Source organism: Pteronotus mesoamericanus, unplaced genomic scaffold (assembly GCF_021234165.1).
Source record: "Pteronotus mesoamericanus isolate MK-2021 breed Mesoamerican mustached bat unplaced genomic scaffold, CSHL_Meso_final scaffold_1066, whole genome shotgun sequence".
In the NCBI taxonomy this organism is placed as follows: domain Eukaryota; kingdom Metazoa; phylum Chordata; class Mammalia; order Chiroptera; family Mormoopidae; genus Pteronotus; species Pteronotus mesoamericanus.
This window is the reverse complement of record NW_026555299.1, coordinates 2969062-2990880: the sequence shown is the minus strand read 5'-3', so window position 1 is coordinate 2990880 and position 21819 is coordinate 2969062. Positions and strand designations below refer to the sequence as shown.

The window sequence follows — 21819 nt, the reverse complement described above, 5'->3', positions numbered from 1 at the left end:
TTATTTAGGAGCATTTGAAACACAGTATTTACCCAAGTAATTCTGCCTGAATCTGCAAGTGTTTGGAGACCTAGGAAAGTGTATTTGACCAAAAAAATAAATTGTGACCGGAATGAACCCACGCATGGGGGGGTTTGTAGGGGCCCTCTCTCAAGAGCCTGATTTAAATGAAGCATCTCTCCCCACTTCCCACATTCCTCATCCTGCAGCTCCCCATTTGGGTTTTCAGATCACATGGTATTCCTCCCTCCAAACCTAATTTCTGCCCAGATTTAGCCCACGGTAACCTGCCACATGAAGTGCTTTAGCGATAATCAATAGGCGTGGGTCGCTGGTGAAGGCTCCACGCCTGCTGCATATAAAATACCCTGGTGGCCAAAGCAAGATTGATGCTGGCAAAGCATCCGGAGTGTCAGAGCACCGTCGGTCCCCCTGCCCATTGGGAAGGCAAGGCGCTGTGCCCCAGAGAGGCTTGCTAGCTTGCCCAAGGTCACGCAGTGATTTAGAGGCAGAGCCCTTGGCCTCTCGTGCTCCTAGGCTGGGGCCCTTTCAGACACACCAAACCCTGTCTTTGCTGAAGCCAGTCTGCCCTTTGCTTTAATGATCTAGGTAATAAACCAGCTCTGCAGTGCCTGTGTGGGCAAAGAGAGACATGGAGTGAACTATTAATTCGAGGCTGGCTTTTAGAGTGCATAAACAGGTTTAGCTAGCAGCAGGTGGGGAAGTGTTCTGAGACATTTGCCCAGCACCCTTGTGCCCACGTCCCAATGTGATGGGAGGTTCAAGAATGGAGAAGACCCAGTCCCCGCCTACAAAGTGTGGAAGACACACATGTGAATTCAATTCAAGGCTGGCGAGGCCTGGGCTTGGCGTCCCAGCACGCCGTGTGCTTTGGGAGTGGGTGGGAACAAGGCCTTCTCCAGGCCTGACCCTGGCAGCCCAGCAGATGTGTTTATTTCTTCCTTTTCTTCGTGGGAGGCCAGCGTCTGGCTGGGTGGTTAAGCAGGCAGCCTCGGGGCAGGGCAGCCTGGGGTACAGATTCCCTTCTTACTGCTCAGACCCATGATCTGAGGCTAACTCCTCGTGCTTCTATTTCCTCTGCGGTACAATGGAGACAGCAGTAGTACATTTTCCCGTGGGGTGGCGATGAGACCTCAGTGCGGTAATCCACAGAAAGTGCTTAGCGCCCTGTTCCACAGACAGGATTAGTAAGCAGTTTGCATTAACTAATAATTTAGGGAATTTTTGATGGGGGTGTTTAGATCGAAGGGGATGATTCTCCATTAAAAAAATATTTATCACTTTTTCCCCCAATTATAAAAGGCACATGTGTATGTACGCCAGCTACCAAAAGACACCCATTGGTAACATTTCGCTATATTTCTTTCTAGTTTTTGCTCCCCCCGTGCATTGCGTGTGTGTAATTGGGCATGTACTGTCAAAGTATCACTTTCAAAAAATTGTGAATCCTATGGAGTCTCATCTAAATGTAAAAGGAACATGGGTCAAAGATCGATTTAGCTCATTAGTGTGGGAACCAGCAGGCTGGTAAAGCTGGTTCTCAGGGGAACTGGAGAAACGGTGGTTACGTGGGGAGCGGAGAAAGAACACTGCGGCGGATGGCTGGATGGGGTGCAAGGCAGGCTAATGCCGTCTAGGCAATAAAATCTTAACCTTTGCGGTCCTCTTTGCTACAAGACCGACAGATTCACAGGTAACTTCACTAGGGTTAAAGTTCACATTCTTCTAGAATCCCCTAGATAATTCAGGGCGGGCCTGCTAAACAGTGGTCCAACGTGGTGCACAAAAGACAGGCCTCCCCTTGCCTGATTTTCAGATTTGGGTCGTTTTTCTCAACGCTATCTATATACGCTTTCTGCTCATACACTGGAAAACATGGCACACCTCCCCTTCTACATTTGATATTACATCACATTCATTTTCAAAAGAAAGTTTTGAAGGAGGACCCAGGATTCCCCAAACTGGTGTGACCTGGTCATAAACCTACCTTGACTGAGGTCCCCCCTCCTCTCCTTGGGGTCCCAGGGCAGCCGCACTTGTTTCTGTCACTACTATGTTTATTTTGTAATTGTCAGTTTCCCTGTCTCTCTGTCTAGACTGAGTTTCTTGAAATCAGGGATTTGTTGAGCTGAATTGTTTCCCAGATCCTTCTCTCCCAAGCACCTGATATAATATATAAACACCAAGCACTTTGGAGATGCTTGCTGAGTGAGTGACCGTGGGTGTTAAGAGGAATGGCCTTTGTTAGTTACAAAAGGTGAACCTTGCTGTGAGGAACTAGCAGGCTCCTCCCCTGTGTCCTTCCGTTGAGTTAAAGACACTCCCGACCCCCACGCAGCATCATTTAATGGTGTTTGGAGGGCCCTACATGCATACTCAGTCTAGAAAACCCATCTTGCCTCTTCTCTGTAGGACTCTTAAGACGGAGCTCTCTCAGTTCCTGACTTTTTTTCCTAATCAAGGTCTTAAAGGGGTAAAACTCCTTGGCCACCTCCAGCTGGGGAAGGAGAAGTAGGGCTGGAAGGATTAATTGCTTCACTAGGAATTTTAAAGCTCTCTTGTTCCACGGGTTGGGAAAACCCATCAAAATGCTAATGCCCCTGCGGTCCTACCTCCTGCAGAAGCTTTTCTGCATTAGAATATATTTACATGGACTTGGGGGGGCAGGGCTGGAGAATTACAAAGAATTGGGGTGCCCTTTCCCGTTCCACCACAACCCCGTGGGTTGTAAAGTCTGAATGAATAGCCCCAGGTTGAGGAGGAAAGCCGTGGCTGGCCTGAGGCTTGGCTGTGTCCCTCAGCTCTGGGTGTGAGTTCTCTCCTTTCAGCTCCCTTGCTAGCTGCGGGGTGGCCGGTGCGGAAACATCTCGATTACTATTATGTGGCTTTTTAAGACAGTCATGTGTCACTTAACGACAGGGATACGTTCTGAGAAATGCGTTGTTCGGTGATTTTTGTCATTGTGTGAACATCATAAAGCCCACATACACACACTTACACGGTACAGCCCGCTACACGCCCAGGGAAGGAGGTGTAGCCTACTGCTTCTAGACTGTGAGCCTGTTCAGCATGTGACTGTGCTGAATATTGTAGCCAGTTATAACACAATGTTAGGTGCTTGTCTATCTAAATATAGAAAAGATAGTCAAAATATGATATAAAAGATAACATGATATTACCTGGCTAGGACACTTGCTATGAACGAAGCTTGCAGGGCAGGGCGTGCTCTGTGGGAGCCAGCGAGGGAGCGGTGAGTGGTTGTGAAGGCCTGGGGCATTGCTGCCCACCGCTGCCGACTTCGTAAATGCAGTACACCTAGGCTACAGTCAATTTAGAAAACAACACGGAATTCCATCAAGCATGAGAGAGAGTGATGTGATCAAGAGAAGCGGTAAACACAAGATGTGTGAGGCTGCTGCCAGTGGAACAGGGCACACTGCTTTACAGCAAGCTTTTTGTTTTTAATAAATAGAAGCGTACACTCTAAAATGATGATAAGTATGAGGGGGGACCCTCCCGCCCCAAATACCAGTTATCTTCTGGAGGGTGGGCCCCCGGTAGTACAGGCTTTCTACCCTGGGTGAGTGTTCTAGGATCCCATCTGTATCAGTGTACCCGCTGGTGTTGTTGGGAGAGGCAGCGTTCAGCTTCAGTGAATTTTTTTTGAAAACTCTTTCAACACGTTTGCCCATTTCATGATGCGTGATTTATGAGCACCTGCCCACACCGTGCTGAGTATTCAGCAGTTCTTGACCAAAAACGCCATGACCCCCGTGCCCTACACTCCCTGTGAAACCGGAAAAGTTGGCATTCGTGCTGCCTGTCACCACCAGAACCAATAAGCAGAGACAGGGACTGAACCTTGATGGGCGCTTTGTTCAGATGGCCGGCGATCTGAGAAGACTGGCGGGTTCTAGACCCTAACAGACCGTCTTTCATTTCCTTTCAAGCCAGCCTTTTTATAAGGAGGAAGCGTAGGTAAGGGATTTGGGATTCAGGATAGGGGTTAATCAGGTAAAAACTGCAGTCCGGCAATTTCCCTAACATCCTTCATCCATTGGCCAGTGATTCCCCATCTGGGCCCTGGATCCTGTGTCCTGGGTGGTTTTCTTTATTTGTGTCCTGGGGGGCGGGATTTTCTCCCTGGAACACAATGGCTCGGATCCCACATCGATTGCTTACGGTCTCTTCGGCAGCACAAATGTCGAATTGCTTGTGGTCTCCTGGAGTGGGGTGGTGGCGGGGAGTGAGGGGACGTGCCTTCAGCTCCTGAAACAATAGCTTTTTACATGCATTAACTAGTAAGCTTATTAATAACTATCACCTAAAACTAAAATTTGCCAACACTTGAGTGTTTCCAACACTTGGGTGTTTCCCCCATCACCTAGTCACCCAGTCTTGCCCCAAGCAACTTCTTTCGGTTTCCCCGGATGAAGAAAGTTCTCGAAGGGGGAACCATCTTGCTGCTGTGGAAGAGGTGAAACAAAATACAGAAGCACCAAAAGGCATCAAAATCAAAAAATTCAAAAACCGTTTTGAGCAGTGGGAAGAAAGTGTCAATAGACGTATTGCATCAAATGGAGAGTACTTTGAGGGAAACTGAAGTTTAAACACGTAAGAATAAATATACAATTTTTTATAAATAAACTCCATTTTGGGGGGATTCCCCCCTCGTAGTATAGCAAATACACGACCTAGTAACATAGCCGTCTGTTATCGTGATCAAGTATTACGCACTACACATCGTTGTACATGCTATGCTTTTGTACGACTGACAGCGCAGTAAGTGTGTTACACCAGCAGCACCACGAACACGTGGGGAGTGCGTTCTGCTACGGCTTTACGACAAGTCCAACAGCGATGACCTCAGTAGCAGACGCTCTGATGGCTACTACTAGTGACCTCACTAGGTGATAGCAGTTTTTCTGTTCCATTATAATCTTATGGGACCAACATTGTATGTATGTGGTTTGTTGTTGACCAAGAAATATTGTAGGCAGTGCATGATTGTCCTGCTTCTCTCAGAGGTGGGGGACTCTTGGAAATGCGTCCCTGCGTCTGTAAGGCCGCACAGTGGATCCATGCTGAGTTCAAGATCTGATACACATGGAGGCAGAATTAGTATCTAAGTCAACTCCAGCACCAAGACAGCCTCTGCTTTTCCTGAACCAGGCACCGGAAGCACTGGTTCTTCTCGTAACCTTTGAACCCCAGGTATCTCTGTGCAACAGCCCAGTGGCCTGAGAACCTCTCAGGTTCATCCTTGGGAGGATGAACCTATGGGTTGGCCCAAGGCAGGCTGGGCACAGGTGAAGTGGCTCTGAGGGCTTTGGCTAAAAACAGAATCCTGGCTTCTGGTCGTCAGCCTGATTCCGCTCTGTGACTGGGGATGAGCTACCTGACCTCTGTGACATCGGGCTCCCCCTTCGCTAGAGAGCAGGACACTGGCCCCCTGCTAGAAGAGTTATGTCTTCATGTCTTTTATTTGTTCATTTAGATGACACTGTGGAGGAGGGGGGGCGGGCAGGTCCAGCTCCGCCTTCAGGGACAGGCCCCATAAACCATCAGGTTTCTAGGTGTACTGGGCACCCCTTCCTTCCTTGCAGAGGGAGTGAGCCTTACTTAGCAGACGTTGTGGATAGAGTCACTTGTGTTTCTGTTCCCTTTCTCCACCAACAATGCACCACCATTATTTAGTTACTTAAAAATGCGGCCACTCCCTTTCCTCTTCTGCAAAATGGGAAGGGTGGTAATACTTCCCTTGCAGTGTGGGAGGGAAGAAGAGTGAAGGTCAAGTGTTACCGTGAGCTCCAGGGATGCAGAAGATGGATAGCCCTTATCTTTACCTCTTTCAGGTGACAGGAAGGCGCTTCCAGACAGGACAGAACAGGAGCCAATGCAAGGCAGTGCCCAGTGGTGACAGGCTCCCAGAGGCTGCCCATTGTCCTTCCGGCTCAGCCAAGCATCTTGGCGGTGTCTGTCTCACACGGGTGCTACTGAGGAGGGCACGAGACACCCTGGGTAGCATGTGCTGCCTGCAGAAAAGCCCCAGACCTAACGGGGGGCGGGGAGATGATTACTAATGACAGTTGCACTGGGAATAAACAGCTTCATGTGTTAACTTACGGGGGTGGTCCGTCCCCTCCCCTCTGGCCCTTTCGCCCTCCCCAGGCCACCAAGAGCTAATGGGCTCTGCTTGGGAGTTCCTTGCCTACTGATTCCTTTCCCTTCCTGGCTGTGCCAACACCCACTGGGCTCTGCCCAATTAAATGCGGAGGAGGGGGCAGCTCTCCCTTTATGGAGGAAAAATAAATCCCAATCTTTCTGAGGGTGTCATGGCTCCCATCTCAGCCCCACAGTGACCCCCAGGCACAATTAGCAGGCCCATTCAGGGGCTCATTATGGGGCTGAGTGACAGTGTGGGATGGTGCTGGGGAGACAGTCTCTCCAAGCAGATAAGTGCGGGTGGAGAGAAGATGCAGAGAAGGGATGTGGCTTCATTAAGAGCTGTCCTGGGGATAGTTGAGATGCAGGACCCAGCAGGAACTCCTCCTGAACGCCTTGGCTCCTCTCCCTCTCCCCCACCCACATACCAGCCCCCTGCGTTGCTAATTTAAAACAAAGCAAAACAAAGCCCTGGCTTTGCTTTGGAGCCCTGGACTGCAGAGCTTTTATCTGTCAACAAGCCCGGCATCAGCTGGCAGTGCCTCAGCCTGGATCCTGTGGCTGGGCACTGGTGTGGGGGCAGGGCATGCCACCTCCACGGTCACACTGAGGATGCTGCCCTTCTTGGGGGCATGAGACCAGAGAGTCCTTGTGATCACAGGACTCAGAAGGATGACAATTCCACCTGGGAGCCAGGAAGAGATGTAGAATGGCTAGAGTGGAGAGGAAGAGAGAGGGGGGGTTGTCGAGGAGCTACTCAGGAAAAGGCTCATCATTGGGCTGATCACCTCTCTTCATCCTTTCCTTGCTGCCTCTTCCAGGAAGCCTTCCCAGCTCTCCTCCTCCTCTGAAATCCTACTGACTTGGGATCTAGGCTATCAAGAGACTCTAAACCAGTGGTCTTCAGTGTTATCTGGAAACAATGTATAAAATATCAGAAAGTCCAGCTGTTGTGACTGAAGTGTTAGCATATGTCTGGGGTGTAGACCCCCATCTGTTCTTTGTGTGGGTCCCTGAGGGAGGGAGGGAAGGATCTGAGAACTACAACTTGGAACCACTAATCATGGCCACTACCATTGTTACAGAAAGTAGCAAGCAGATTCCATTCTACATAATTGCTCCTTCCTCTATTTATTGACTGGTTATTTTGTGCCAGGTACTGTGGAAACCACTTACAATTGGTTAGCTCATCTAGTCCCCATCTCAGGCCAGCAAGGTAGGTCTGGAACTGTCCACACTTTGCAGGTGAGTTCAATGTGACTGTGGGGTCTGTGTATATTGCGAGGACCTGAAGGAGATCCTGGAAAGATGCGCAACCAGGGACAAGATAACAAAAGTCCACACGTGTAGGCAAAGGGAGACCAGGGAACCCAGTGAAGCAGGAGAGAGACATGGTACCCCACATTTATGGGCTGTCTTACAGCAAAGGAGAGAGCAGGGTTGGGGGAACAGAGGCGCCCGGCTGGCTGACCAGCCAGGAGACTGTTTACCACAAGGAGACGAGCAATGGTGAGGCTGATCGCAGGCGGGATGGGCAGGGGCCGTGGCTTCGGAGAGTCAGGGATGGGACGACCTGAGAGACCGGAATGGAAGGGAAATAATGACTGGGAAAATCGGGGAGAGTCTTTGATGTGGGTGTCGGTTACACAGGGGTGCTCTGTTTGTGGAAATTCAGTAGGCTGTATACTCATGGTGTTTGCACCGCTGTGTATATATGTTCTATTTTAATTTAAAAGTAGAGTAGGGAACATGAGGGTAGACATTGAAGTCTCTCATCTGGGCCTCGGCCAGGACACCGAAGTGGTTCTCAGAATTTTTCTTATAACTTGAGAGCTGGTTTTCCTTACATAGTGCAGATTTGCTTTGTTTGGAAGAAGAGGAGGAAAAAGATCTGAGTTTTGAGCTGGACTTTTAAAGAATCAGAGGACTTGGCCAATAGTCATCACACTCACTGCCATTGATGAAGTTCTTATTATGTTTCACAGAGTGTAAGTCACACTTTATTTTTTAATATCTTAATGTTTCTAAAAGCAGGATGCATCATACAAAAAGTGACCTGTCGTAATTAATTAACTGGCAGTGTTTTCTTTCTTAGAAGTTCATAAAACATAATCCGGAGTCTTAGATTCAAGAAATAGTATATCCTGTGGCAGGCTCCCGGCTAAGTCCTGTGTACACACATTCCTCAGGTAATCCTCAGAACATCTTATCAGCTGTTGTCAGCTCTGTTTCCCAGAAGGTCACAGAACTGGTTAGGGGTGGACTGGGCATTTCAGCCTGTGCCACTTCAAACCTGGGGGATCCTAATACAAAGCAAGACTGAGTCTGGGACCTGGAGAGTGGTAGCCTCTCCTTCCGAGAGCCCAAGACAAACCAGGTCAACACCGAACACCTCGCCCAGCGCACCACCATACATGGCTACCTCTTGTCACCCGGCACCAGTACCCCTCTTGGCCTTAAACCCTGGGATTCTTTTCTCCCTCCCCAGGGGGCTCTGGGTCCAACGTCTGTAGTGACTTCCCTCCTCCACGAAGATGAGGGGGCTGGAATGAGATCTCAGGGAAAAGGGGGAAGAAATTCCAAGCCCAGCTGGTTTCTTTCACACAAAGCAGATTTGCTTAAATGGGAATTAGGATTAGTGGTGGATTTTGCCCCTCCTGGCAGACTGGTAATAAACTAATCTCCTCTCAGGCTGCAGGAAGGCAGGATTTCTCTGAAGACGGCAGACAGCTTCGGGCTCGGGAGTGCAGAGCCTGGAAAGTAATTTTGTTATTGACGGGCCTACCTGCACCACCTGACATGCAGCCCCCAGCTCCTTCCCCGTGTGGCTGCGGCCTTTAATTTCGTTAATCTGTGACATTCACCCAGGCTGCGTGGCTGACAGGCGTGCTTGACATTAATACATGTTCCTTGAGGTCCCCAGAGCTCATAAAAGCTCATTATCAGTTCTGAGCCTATAAATGTAGTTGCCGGCCCAGGTGGGCCCAAGTTCCTCAGAGATGCCCCCCGGGCAGTGGAGCAGCGGCCATCTGCAGAGCCACGAAATCAACTCCCTTTGTCCAGGGGACTTGTCCTCCCAGGCCAGTGGGAGGTGACCAGAAAAGCCCTTCAGTGGACAGAAGCTTGGATTCCAATTTGCATCCTGGAAGAGGGGCTCCTGCTCCCCTGCTGTGTGAGGGGAAGCACCCCAGCATTTTGGGAGGGCAGCCTGTCCGCGTCTGTTCAGAGGTGGAGCGTGCAGAGCCTCCGCCAAGCCGTTCACTTCCAGGCTTTGGAATTGCATGGGCGTTTCGACACAGGCCTGTGGGGGTCATTGCAAGGGCGGAATGGCAGGAGACAGAAATGCCCCCCATAGCCATGGTGAGGAGGAAAGTGAAGCAAGGTCCACACCTACTGCGGGGCGCTGTGCAGCTGTGAAAAAGGCGCAGGAGGTCTGTGTAGTCTCTCAGTCACGGGCAGTCGTGACACCTCTGATGCGTGGTGGTGGAGATCACCTGTGGGAAGAGCCCATTCGTATAAAGTCACACAGTCTGCCCGTGGGCTTATGTAGGCACATGTTCACACGTATGTGATTGCATAGGATGAGATCTAGAAGATCATGTGCAAAGTCTTTGCGTGGTTCTATCTGTTAAATAGGATGCACGGGTAAGGAAGAGCTTTCCAATTGTAGTTAATGAAAATTGAATGAGAAATATATGTGAATTATCCAGCTATGTAATATGAAAAATAGAGACATTTATTGAAGAAAATACAAGGTACAAGAAGCATTATACATAGGACAATGGCACCTGAGTCCCCTTCCAGGTAGACACCTTGGGACCTCACACAGTTTTCCCAGCGTCTCTTCCATTGTTCAAAACACTTTGTAAAATCCTTTGTTGGAATCGCCATCAACTACCTTGTATTTTCCTGAATCTCATCAATGGTCTGAAATCTCTTCCCTTTCAAAGGTGATTTTAGTTTTGGGGAAAGCCAGAAGTCTCAGGTCGCCAAATCGGAGCTGTAGCGGGGCTAAGTTCAATGTTCTCCGGTGTTCTGCTTGTTGCAGGACGTGGACCACTTTCAACACAGATGCTCGACCATCTGTCGAATGTTTGTGCCACACTTTTTTTGGTGCTGCACGCATTGCATTGTCCCTGAAAGCCTCTGAATCATCCACAGAGGAATGTTTAAGCTTAAAACAAAATGATGCAGATTCATTGCTCTGCTTGCTCAGTCATTTTGAATGTGACAGCCACATAGTACAACAAGCTCACTCAAAGGTGTCTACCACTCCCACTGACTAGTACAGTGAAGGCGTCATTGTTCACTCATGCGCAATCCAGTCCACTCTCCTTGGCTGTCAGGTTACGTCGATATGGTGCAAACTGTTCTCTTTATATTGACAATGGCTGGAGTTTTTCTGGACAAACCTCTTTTATATGTGTGTGTGTGTATACACGTATGTATATATACATAGGTGTGGGATATATATACACATATACATGTGCATATATTATATATATCTTATAAATAACATATAACATATATTTTCACTCTATACATATATATAATGAATTCCTTTGATTAGCCTTAGTCTGGCCCCCAATGCATGGGGTCTCCCAGGCTGACACCACCTGGGTGCACGTGGTGGAGAGAGAGGTACTGTCCTTCGGCCAAGCCCTGTTCCCCATCAGTTGGCAGGGAGCTCTGAGAACGCCTCCTGTGAGTGTGGTGCACTGATGCTGGATCAGTCCAGCAGACCTTGAACTCATTGCTCTCCTGCTTGCACCTCTCCCCTGGGGAGATGGCACTCGCACCAGGGGTGGCTTCCCGGGGACCTGAGTTCCAGTCCTGGTTCTGTCCCTTTTCAGCAGCATGACTCTGGACAAGGTATTTAATTCCTCCTGAGTTCACGGTCCTCATCCCCGAAGTGGGGATACTTTCTCATGGCACTGGGAAGGGTGTCAGGGTTATCACTGCAGTCATTTGAGGCAGCCTGAGACTTGGTCAGGGCTTCCACTGTGCAGCCCGCTCACCGTGGCAGAAGGAGTTGGGGCGGGGGGATCTGGGAACTTGGCCCTCCCCTGTCTGCTGTAAGTTTTGCTTTTGTTTCTCAGCCGTACATGTGAATAACCTGTTCCCCAGGGACTGGCCTAAGCCTTGGCAGGCAGGTACGTGGCAGGGACATGGTGAATTTGATCCTTTTCCTGTGACCTGGGGACTCAGAATGACAGAGAGGGAGCGGGGGAGAGGTTGGACTCTGGCCGTGGCATTCTGGGGCTGCGTTGTTTTTTTCACCACCAAAGATGCCTCCTCTTATTTCTTGTCTCTTCATGGATACCACCAGATCTTCAAAGTTTTGTTCTGCCTAAAGAGCCTGCGTTCATTAGGCAACAATTAATTCTCTTTCCCATTTTCAAAATTACTCAGAAAGCCTTTCTACCGCCTAAGGAAAATGGAGTCCCACGCCAAGTTGATAATATTCTAGCTCGAAGCAAAGAAACTGATGTGATGTTGTGATCAGCATGCTTGATGTCATCACATAGACATTGCACAGGCTCCTGGGCTGACTTTAGAAAACTAAAACTACGTCCTAATCCTTAGGCACTGGGGACGCCGTCCTGGGAGCGTGGGTGGGGCTGGGTGCTTAGTTGTGTCTTTTTGGCCATGGTGGCCCTGTCTGGGGACCGGACCTGCCGAGGTGGTAGGAAGGAGCAGACCCCTCAGGGAGTGGGTGCACGTCTAGACTGAGCTGGCCCCTGGAAACCCCACGCCCCACTAACCCATGCCTTCTTGATATTTATTTCTCTCTCTCCTCCCTTTAGAGTATCTCCTGAAGTCACCATCAGAAAGAGCCCTCAAGAGAATCTGGACACCACTGAAAGGAGAATATACCAGTTGAAAGAGGTATGATTTTGGCACTATGATGGAGTGGCATCTCAACTTGTTCACATAAGAGGGTCTGACCTCCTTCCTCTCCATTCCCTGCCCTCCCAATCCGCCCTTTCTGAGCAAGTGAACTCTCAGCTCTAGCTGGGAATGCAGGGCAGGTGAAGGGCGGCTTTACTCCTGTCCCCGCCCCCAGATGTTTATTCAGGGACAGAGAGCAACCGTGAGGTGCAGGGAGAGAAGGGCTGATCCTCTAGTGGGGTCTCACAAGGCTGGTCGCTCGCTGCCCCTTGGAGGCAGGTCAAGGTTGCTCTTGAGTCCATCCAGGAAGTGAGGGGTGAAGGGATTGGAGGGAGTGAGCCCTTGGGGGAAAACAGAGATCCTGGGGGCTCGTGGAGGGCCTGGCCTCTGTGAGGACCCCTCCCATGCCTCCCCTCCCCCATGGCCACCAGGGTTTTGGGATTGGGGGGAGGAACTACCTTCCTGAAGTGATTCATCCACCTTCTTGTCTCAAGGTGGTTTTGGATAAAGTTCACGTCCCATGATGCAATTAGCGAATGGAAGGGCCCTGGTCAACCTCTGGGGCTCTGGGAGCCTCCTGGGCTGCCCTCGATCCCAGGACGTGTGCAGGTCTGGAGGCCTCATGGAAGGCGCCTCAATGAGGAGCCAGGACATATGTGTCCTGGCCCAGCCCATGCCACCCTTGTGCCGCACGCGTCCTTGTCAGCCATTTTTCTCATTAGGCCTCGTTTTGTTATCTGTAAAGTGGGGCAGCGGTGATTTGAATCTGTTTGAACCCTCATGTCTTCTGTTTCCGAGGTTGCAAGACCCGGGCTGAACTAGAAGGGACAGGCACGGTGGGAGTGCGGGGAGGCGGAGGCGGGGGCGGAGTGGGGGCTCAGCGCAGGCGGTGGAGAGGACATGGAGAGCTCTGAGGCGGCCTGACTGCCAGTCTCGGGCAAAGGATGACTGAGACCCTCAGTGGAACAGCTGTGGGGTCTGAGGTGCCAGTGAAGCTGGGTGGAGGCCCAGCTAATCGGAAAAGGCAGATTAACCAGTGTCGGGGGCTTCTGCATGCCAGGCGCAGTGCGAAGCACACTCCCTGTGTCACCTTGTTTGGTCCTGTCAATGGCCACATGGCCTTGGCACTATTATCGACACCATCTTAGAAAGGAGAGAAGCCGGGCCTTAGAGACGTTCATGACTTACCCAAGGTCTCCCAGCAGTGAGTATCATGACTGAGATTTGCAGCCCTTGCCTGAACGACCCTACACTTGTAATGTATTTTGCTTGCAAGCTCTGTGACTTGAGGCTTAAATTAAAAAAAAAAAATTTTTTTTAAATCTAGAATTTTTTTTAAGCTTTGGGCTTTTTATCAAATATCGGTGAGTCTTGGCTGTCTGATCTCTAAAATGGGAGCATACCAGCGACCCGTGGGGTTGTTTCGGGGAGAAGATGAGACGCAGAAAGCACCCCACACTGTTCTTTCCTACACACCCCCTGCACCTGCCTTCCTGCCCCTAGGGCTGCTGAGAGGGTGGCTGGGGGTCGGGGGTGAACGCACCGGAAAGCACTGCACCAGCGGCCTGATTGCTCTTGCAGTCTTGGCTGCCCCTGGTGCCCGTGGTCGGGAAGCACTCGGCCACTGTGCTAGTCACCGATCTGAGAGCGCCCTGGTCTCCCAGCTCATCCTCTCACTTCCAGACTGTGCCACTGGCTGGCCAGGGTTTTTCCAGGTGGAATCTAAGGCAGGGAGGTCAGCTTCCAGAGACAGATGAAGCAGGGCCAGGCCAAGTGGATAGTGGCAGAGGAGTGGCAAGGCCTGGGACCTGCGGGGGCTTTCTCTCCTCCTCTATTGCACCTGTGCTCTGTAGTTCCTGCACTCGGCCACTGGCCAGCCCGGGCCATAATCTTAATTATAAGCCTCCTGGCAGTTGCCACACTGATCCCCACAGGAAGCTATTGCCTTATCACAGAGCCTGGATCTCGCATAGTTTTCGTAATCAGGAGAAAGCTCTGAAGTGAGTCGGAAAAAGCTTAACTTCCCCAGGACCTTTCTGCTATGGATGTTTCTCTAATCAGGAAGCCATGAGCCTGCGTGAACAAAGGGAAAGAATCTCTTTAAGGACAGAAAAAAGAAGCAAGTGTGCTGTTGTTCCTGGGTTACCTTTAGGAGGGTTGCCGAGGGACCAAAGTGATTTAGCCTTGTCCCTCTTGTTAGCCAGGAAGCAGATCAATGTCGTAGAGTCACAGGAAAAAAAAAGCAAAGACGACCATATGGCCACAGGCAGGCAGGCAGCACAGTTGTGGGAACCGGTGGCTGGGGTTTGGCAGCCAGACTGGTGAGGCCGAGTCCCAGCTCTGCCTTCCCAGTAGCTGTTTGACTCTCTGTCAGGTGCATGATTTCATCTCTCAGAGCCTCAGTTTTTGACAGCAGAATGTACCTCACTGGGTGGCTGTGAGGGCGAGGGAAAGCCAGCAGGCATATCTGTTTGCTTTGAATGATGGCAGTCTCCTGGAATAATGTGGCCTCCCAAGGTGACCCCCTTGAAGAGGCCCAGGCTCTTGAGATGTGAGAACTGGGTGTTTGTGAGTAAACAGTGGGGTTACCTTGGAGACACATACCTCCTTCCATGCCTGGTCTACGAAAGGCTGAGGTTGGTGCCTGGGTTGTGTCAGCTCTCTGTCCTGACACCCTTGGGGTGTGGGGCCACCTTGGGTATGAACAGTTCTTCCTGAGCTTTTACCCCATGGTTTGCACTTGACCGTGATGATCTTTACTGGATCCTCTCTGTAGACAATAGCTGATCTTCTCCACAACTCAAGAGGCAGGTATTCATAACATTTTTATGGGTAAAGACAACTGGGATTCAGAGAAGTTATAAATTACTCTAGGCTTCACCACTAAGAAAGAGCAAGTTTAGGACACAAACACAGGGCTGCTGCCCTAACGATGGTGGTGTTTGCCATAGCACCTTACAGCGCGCATAGTGCTATGGAGGCACCCTGTGTGCACCCAGAGTTGCAGCCCACAGCACAACAGTGGCTTCCTATGGTGCCAATGACAGCACCTGCACTGTGGTTCCCCATGATGTCCATGAGGCACCCATAGGCTCAACATCACCCCATGGCACTCATGGTAGTGCCCCAAGTGTCCACAGATATCCTGCATGCCCACAGTGACATTTCACAGTGCCCATGGCGGCACTCTTCCCATGTTCTCCAGCCAGCCTTGCATGGACTTTGGAGCCCAGGCAGAAAGGTAAGTCCGCAGTATCTTTATCTCCCAGCCAGCCTCTGCAACAGGCTGAGCCAGGAAGTGTAGGCAATATCTAGGAAGCATTGGGATCTTCCTCCAGTTGAGATCTGAACAGCGGGATCTTATTTTAGGTCACTGATCCAGTTCGGGTTAATTTTTCTAGTATATGGTGTGAGGTAGGGGTCCAGCTTTTTTTTTTCCTTTGGCATGTGGTTATCCAGTTGTCTCAGCGCCATTTGTTGAAGGGACTATTCCTTCCCCCATTGACTAGTCTTGGCGCCCTTGTTGAAAATCAGTTGGCCATGGGAATACAGGTTTGTTTCTGGATTCCCAATTCCATTCCATCGGTCAATAATAAATCTTTATACCAGGACCATGTTGTGTAATGTTTGGAGGAACATTAGTATATTTTAAAGGTCCCCAGGTGATTCCAAAGTTGAGCACTAGAGATTTTTAGAGGAGGATGAGTGACTCTTAGGGTGGCCAGTTAAGAGCCTGCTGGATTGACCCAGGGCAGGGCAGGTGGAGGAGATGCAGCCCTGAAGCAAAGCTGCAATCATGATGGTGATGCCATTATGGAGATGAGAGAGGTGAGTGAGGGAGCTGTCCTGATCCTCCCTGATTCCAGGAAGACCTTGGGGATGCCAAAGGTGAGAACAGAGGCCAGTGGTCCAAGTCAGCTTGATTAAACTCCTACCCACACCCAGTATGGTTTGAAGGAAGACCTGGGTCCCAGTCATAGCCCTGCTTCAGTGTGTGACCTGGGCAGATTGCTCCACCTCCCTTAGCACCCTCATTGTCTCTGTAAGGTGGATCAGTGTTCTCTGCTGCTCGTGCAAAAGGTTGGGTGAGGGTCAAATGGGTCAGCTCTACAAAGGCTGAAGGGCTCAAAGGCAACTGAATACCTAGTAGACTCCCCAGCCCAAAGTTCTTGCTAGGTGGTTGTCAGTACCAGCCTAACCGCCTCCTGGGACATGGGGCTCATGGCCTCCCTTGCAGCCTGCGCCACCTTGGGCTGGCTTGAGCTGGCTTGGGCAGGCTCTGCTAGGTCAGGGTGTCTCCTTGTGTTGAACTGACATCTATTTTCTTGTACCCTCCATCTTCTTGCCCCAAATCTGCCATGTGGGGCTGCATCACCCCTTTTCTTCCAGGCTGTTCTCCACGCTCTCCACTCTGCACCTTCCCATCTGCTGGCTGAGAGGTGCGGTCGCCCCCATCCCCCTCTGAGGATGCAGGAGGGAGAGCATAGCTTTGGCATTCAATGAATGTCAGGGCTTTTTGTAGCTAGTTATGAGCCTGGGTGATCACTCAGTTTACTATCCCATTAGGTGACGAGGGTCCTGGTAATTGTAGGTTCGTGGTCAAGACTGAGATGGTGGATGTCAGGCGTGTTGTCTACTGCCTGGGAAGGAGTCAACGTTCCAGAAAATGGTGGATACAATTGCTGTTGTCATCTGAACATCACCCTTCAATTTTCTCTGATTCTGACTGGCAGGGCACAAGCCCTGAGAGGAAGCCCAGGAAGGGGCCGTGGCCCCAGGCCCCATCTGCCTTCCTGGCTTTCCCCTCTCTCTGTCGGGGACATGTATGCCAGCGGACAGGATGACAGGTCCTCACTACCCTGGTTTCCTGCTCACTCAGCCCAACTTCTGCCAGAACATTCTGGCCTCAGGCCAGATGCACGTCCACATGTGACTCATGACAGCTCCCTGGTGCTTTTCTCCCTTCTTTGATACTTTCCATCCCCAAGCTTCTCCTTTTCTTTATCAAGTTGTTTTAAATTTATCCCAGGGCCACTTACCCAGCGGCCTTTATAGGAGGCTAAGTCAGTGGAGGGTCTGCCTCGGAGATGCCCCGTCTCCTGGCACGGCTGGCGGCTGCGAGAGCAAGGCCAGGGGACCCTGTGCTGTGTGCAGTGACCGCTCCTTGCATCATGGAGAGATAATAACTTTTCATTTTCCTCATCTAAACAATGAGCAAATTATTGCTTTTGTGTTTATGCAGCAAAAATGAGCAGAAAGTCCCCTTAAGAGACTTTATTATTGTTTTTTTTAATAATGGCATATATCCACATTGTAAGTCACAGCTGAACTTCCTTCCAAGCAGCCGGGGAGGGCAGAGAGGGAGGGATAGGAGCCCCATTTGCGGATATCACATCAGCACTGGAGAAGGGAACTGACTTGCTCAAGGCCATACAGCTATGCAGTGGGAGATGGGCCTCATCTGTGAGCCTTCTGGACTGGCGGTCACTTTGCCCACCCAGCTGCTGCGTTTTAATGTATAAAAGTGTAAAATAATATACATTAATTAATAGCCCTGAAATAAAGGAGAAAGTCCACATCCACAGGCAGTGCTGCTTAGTTAGCTGTGGTAGCATGTTACCGACCCAGAGCTGCTGGCGTGAGAAGAAATGATCAGTGCCGATCCCCGGGCTTGGGGGTTTGCCAAGGCGTCTCCCTTTCTGGGACCCTGGTAGAGCCGTGTTATGAAAGAAAGACACGGTGGGATTGGGGAAGGAGATTGGGCTCTACACTCGGACAGCTTTTTTAAATTTTTTAATCGACTTATTTTATAGAGCAGTTTTAGACTCATAGCACAATTGAGAGGGAAATGCAGTCATCATATTCTCCCCACCCCCGCGCACATAGGGCCAACCCCACTATTAACATCCACACCGCAGTGGTACATATATTGCAACAGTGAACCTAGACTGACACATCATTATCACCCAAAGCCCATCGTTTACATTATGGCTCACTGTTGGTGGTGTGCCTTCTGTGGGCTTGACAAATGTAGAATGACATGTATCCACCATTAGAGTATCATACGGAATAGCTTCACTGCCCTAAAAATCCTGTGTTCTGCCAATTTATTCTTCCCTCCCTCCTAAGCCCTGGCAACCACTGATCTTTTTACTGCCTTCATAGTTTTGCCTTTTCCAGAATGTCATAGAGTTGGAGTAATGCAATATGTAGCCTTTTGAGATGGCTTCTTTCACTGAGTAATATACATTTAAGTTTCCTCCACATCTTTTCATGACTTAATAACTCTTTTTCCAATTTTTTTTATTGCAGTGAAATATACATAACAAAATTTACTGTCTTAACCTTTTTTAAGTGTCCAGTTCAGTTCAATGTGAATAAACTATATTCACGTTGTTGTGCAACTATCACCACTATTCATCACTAGAACTCTTTTTATCTTGTAAAACCAAAACTCTACACCCATTAAACAATAACTTCCTGTTCTCCTCTTTTCCTAGCTCCTGGCAACCATCAATATACTTTCTGTCTCTATGATTTTTATTACTCTAAGTACCTTATATAAGTGGAATCATACAGTATTTTGTGTTTGATGACTGATTTATTTTGCTTAGCATAATATCCTCAAGGTGCAACCATGCTGTAGCATATGTGAGAATTCCCTTTTTTTTTTTTTAAAGGCTGTGTAACATTCCTGTGTATATATAAACTACATTTTGCTTTTCCATTCATCGTCAATGGACTCTTGGGTTGCTTCATGGTTTAGCTATTGTGAAGAATGCTGCTAAGCTCATTTCTTTTAAACACTGAATAATATTCCATTGTCTAAATGTATTGTACTATAGTTTATTTATCCATTCACCTCCTGAAGGGCATCTGGGCTGCTTCCAAGTTTTGGCAATTATGAATAAAGTTGCTATAAATATCTGTGTGCTGGAGCTTTTTGTGTGGCCATAAGTTTTCAACACATTTGGGTAAATACCAAGAAGCGCGATTGCTGGGTCATATGGTAAAATTATGCCTAATTTTATGAGAAACTGCCAATCTGTCTTCCAGAGGGGCTGCACCATTTTGCCTTCCCACCAGCAATGAATGAGAGTTCCCACTGCTCCACAACCTGTCCAGCATTTAGTGTTGTCTGTGTTTGGGATTTTGGCCATCCAAATAGCTATGGTATCATTATTGTTTTAATTTGCAATTTCCTAATGACACATGATTTTGAGCACATTCTTATATGCTTATTTTCCATCTGTGTATCTTTGGTCAGTTGTCTGTTTAGGTCTTTGGTCATTTTTTAAATAAGTTGTTCATTTATTTATGAGTTTTATGAATTCTTTGTATATTTTGGATAACAGTTCTTTATCTATATATCTTTTGCAAGTATTTCTCCTCTTAACAGTGTCTTTCACAGAGCAGAATTTTAAAACATTTTAATGAAGTTCAGCTTATCAATTATTTTTTTAATGGATTGTGCCTTTGGTGTTGTATCTAAAAAGTTATTGCCATACCAAAAGTCATCTAGATTTTTCTTCTCTGTTGTCTTCCAGGAGTTTGAGAGTTTCGCATTTTACATTTAGGTTTGTGATCCATTTTGAGTTGATAACTGTGAGGTTTGAAAGATCTGAGTCTAAATTCACCCTTTTGCATGTGAATTTTCAGTGGTTCCAGCACAGTTTGTTGAAAAGACTACCCCTTCAGTTTTGTATTACCTTTGCTCCTCTGTCAAAGGTCAGGCGACTCTATGTGTGAAGGTTTTTCTCTGGGCTCTGTTGTGTTTCATTGATCTGTGTAACTATTTTTCACTAGCACCTCACCGCCTTGATTACTGCCGCTTTATAGTAGGTCTTGAAGTCAGGTAGTGACCGTCCTCCAGCTTTGTTCGTCTTCGATATTGTGTTGGCTATTCTGGGTCTTTTGCCTCTCCACATAAGTTTTAGAATTAGTTTGTCGGTATCCCCAAAACAACTTGCTGGGATTTTGATTGAGATTTCATTGAATCTGTAGAACTCATGGGGAAAAACTGACATCTTGACAATATTGAGTCTTCCTATCCCCATGAACATGGAATATCTGCAATTATTTAGTTCTTCTGTAATGTTTTTCATCATAGTTGTGGCTTTCCTCATATAGATCTTATGTATAGTGTGTTACACTTATACCTAAGTATTTTATTTCTTTTGGTGCTAATGGCAATAGCAATTGTGTTTTAAATTCAAATTTCACTTGTTCATTGCTGGTACATAGGGAAACAATAGATTTTTGTATATTAACATTGTATTCTGCAACCTTGCTTTGTTATAAATGTCTATTCATTCCATGAGTTTTTTGTCATTTCTTTCAGATTTTCTAAAGAGATAATCAGGTCATCTGTGAATAAAGAAATTTTTATTTCTTCCTTCCCAATTTATAAAGATAAAACCCTGTTTAAAAAAATAAAAACTTCCTCCTCAATCTGTAATAATTTAAAAAAAAAACTTGGTCTTACTGTTGTGGCTAGGACTCCCAGGACAATGTCGAAAAGCAGAGGTGAGAGGGACGTCCTTGCCTTGTTTCTGATCTTAATGGGAGCGCGTCTAGTTTCCCACCACAAGTATGAAGCCACCTGTATGTTCTTTGCAGATGCTCTTTATCAAGTGGAGGAAATTCCCCTCTATTCCTAGTTTGCCAAGTTGTTAAAATCATGAATGGACGCCGGATTTTGCCAAATGCTTTTTCTGCATCTATTGATAGGATCATGTGATTTTTCTTCATTAGCCTGTTGATGTGATGGGTTACCTTGACTGATTTTTAAATGTTAAACCAGTCTTGGATACCTGGGATAAATTCCTTGGCTCTCGTCTATAGTTCTTTTTATATATTGTTGGATTTGATTTGCTGTTATTTTGTTGAGGATTTTTGTATCTATGTTAATGAGAGATATTGGTCTGTAGTTTTCTTTGTTTGGTATTAGGGTAATGCTGACCTCATAGAATGAGTTATTAAATATTCTTTCTGCTCATGTCTTCTGGAAGAGATATTAGAGAACAGGTATAATTTCTTACTTAGGTGTTTGGTAGAATTCACCAGTAAACCTAAAGGGGCCTGATGCTTTCTGTTTTGAAAGGTTATTAATTACTGATTCAATTTATTTAATAGATACAGTCCTATTCGGATTGTCTGTTTCTTCTTGTGTGAGTTTTGGAAGATTTTGTTTTTCAAGGAATTGATCTATTTTATCTAAGTTAATAATTTATGAGCATAGAATTATTCAGAGTATTCTTTTATTATCTTTTTAATGTTCATGGCAACTATAGTCATGTTCCTTCTTTCATTTCTAATATTTAGTATCTCGTGTCTTCGCTAGCTCTCGCTCTCTCTCTTTACTGAGCATGGTTAGAGGCTTTCTCTATCCATGAAAAGATTGATTTCATCCATCTTTTCAGAGAACTAGCTTTAGGTTTTATTGATTTTCTCTATTGATTCCCTATCCTTTGAAGCCTGTGTTGTAACCATGGATCTGTCACTAAGGAAATGAGAGATCTTGAGGGATAAATCCCTTTCATTCTCTGAGTCTCAGTTTCCATGTCTACAGGAAGGGTGGTGATAATGATACCTGGCCCAAAGTTAGTTGGAGGGCAGGTGTAAAATATGAGTCCACATTCATTGATTTAATATATATTTGTTGACCCCTACTATGTATCAGGTACTGCTCTGCATGCTGGGAATATCAGAGTGAACAAGACAACCAAGTCCCTGTCCTCG

At 47.8% G+C, this 21819-nt stretch overlaps 1 protein-coding gene across 2 annotated transcripts in view; it reads left to right on the top strand.

The window, feature by feature from the left end:
• The window catches only part of TSPAN18 (tetraspanin 18), a 168058-nt gene that overhangs the window by 20100 nt on the left and 126139 nt on the right, over positions 1-21819 (top strand). For both annotated transcript variants that reach the window (XM_054587117.1, XM_054587116.1), the window contains exon 2: positions 11994-12075. The gene's annotated coding sequence lies outside the window, so the exon portion shown is untranslated. The remainder of the gene's footprint in view (positions 1-11993; positions 12076-21819) is intronic.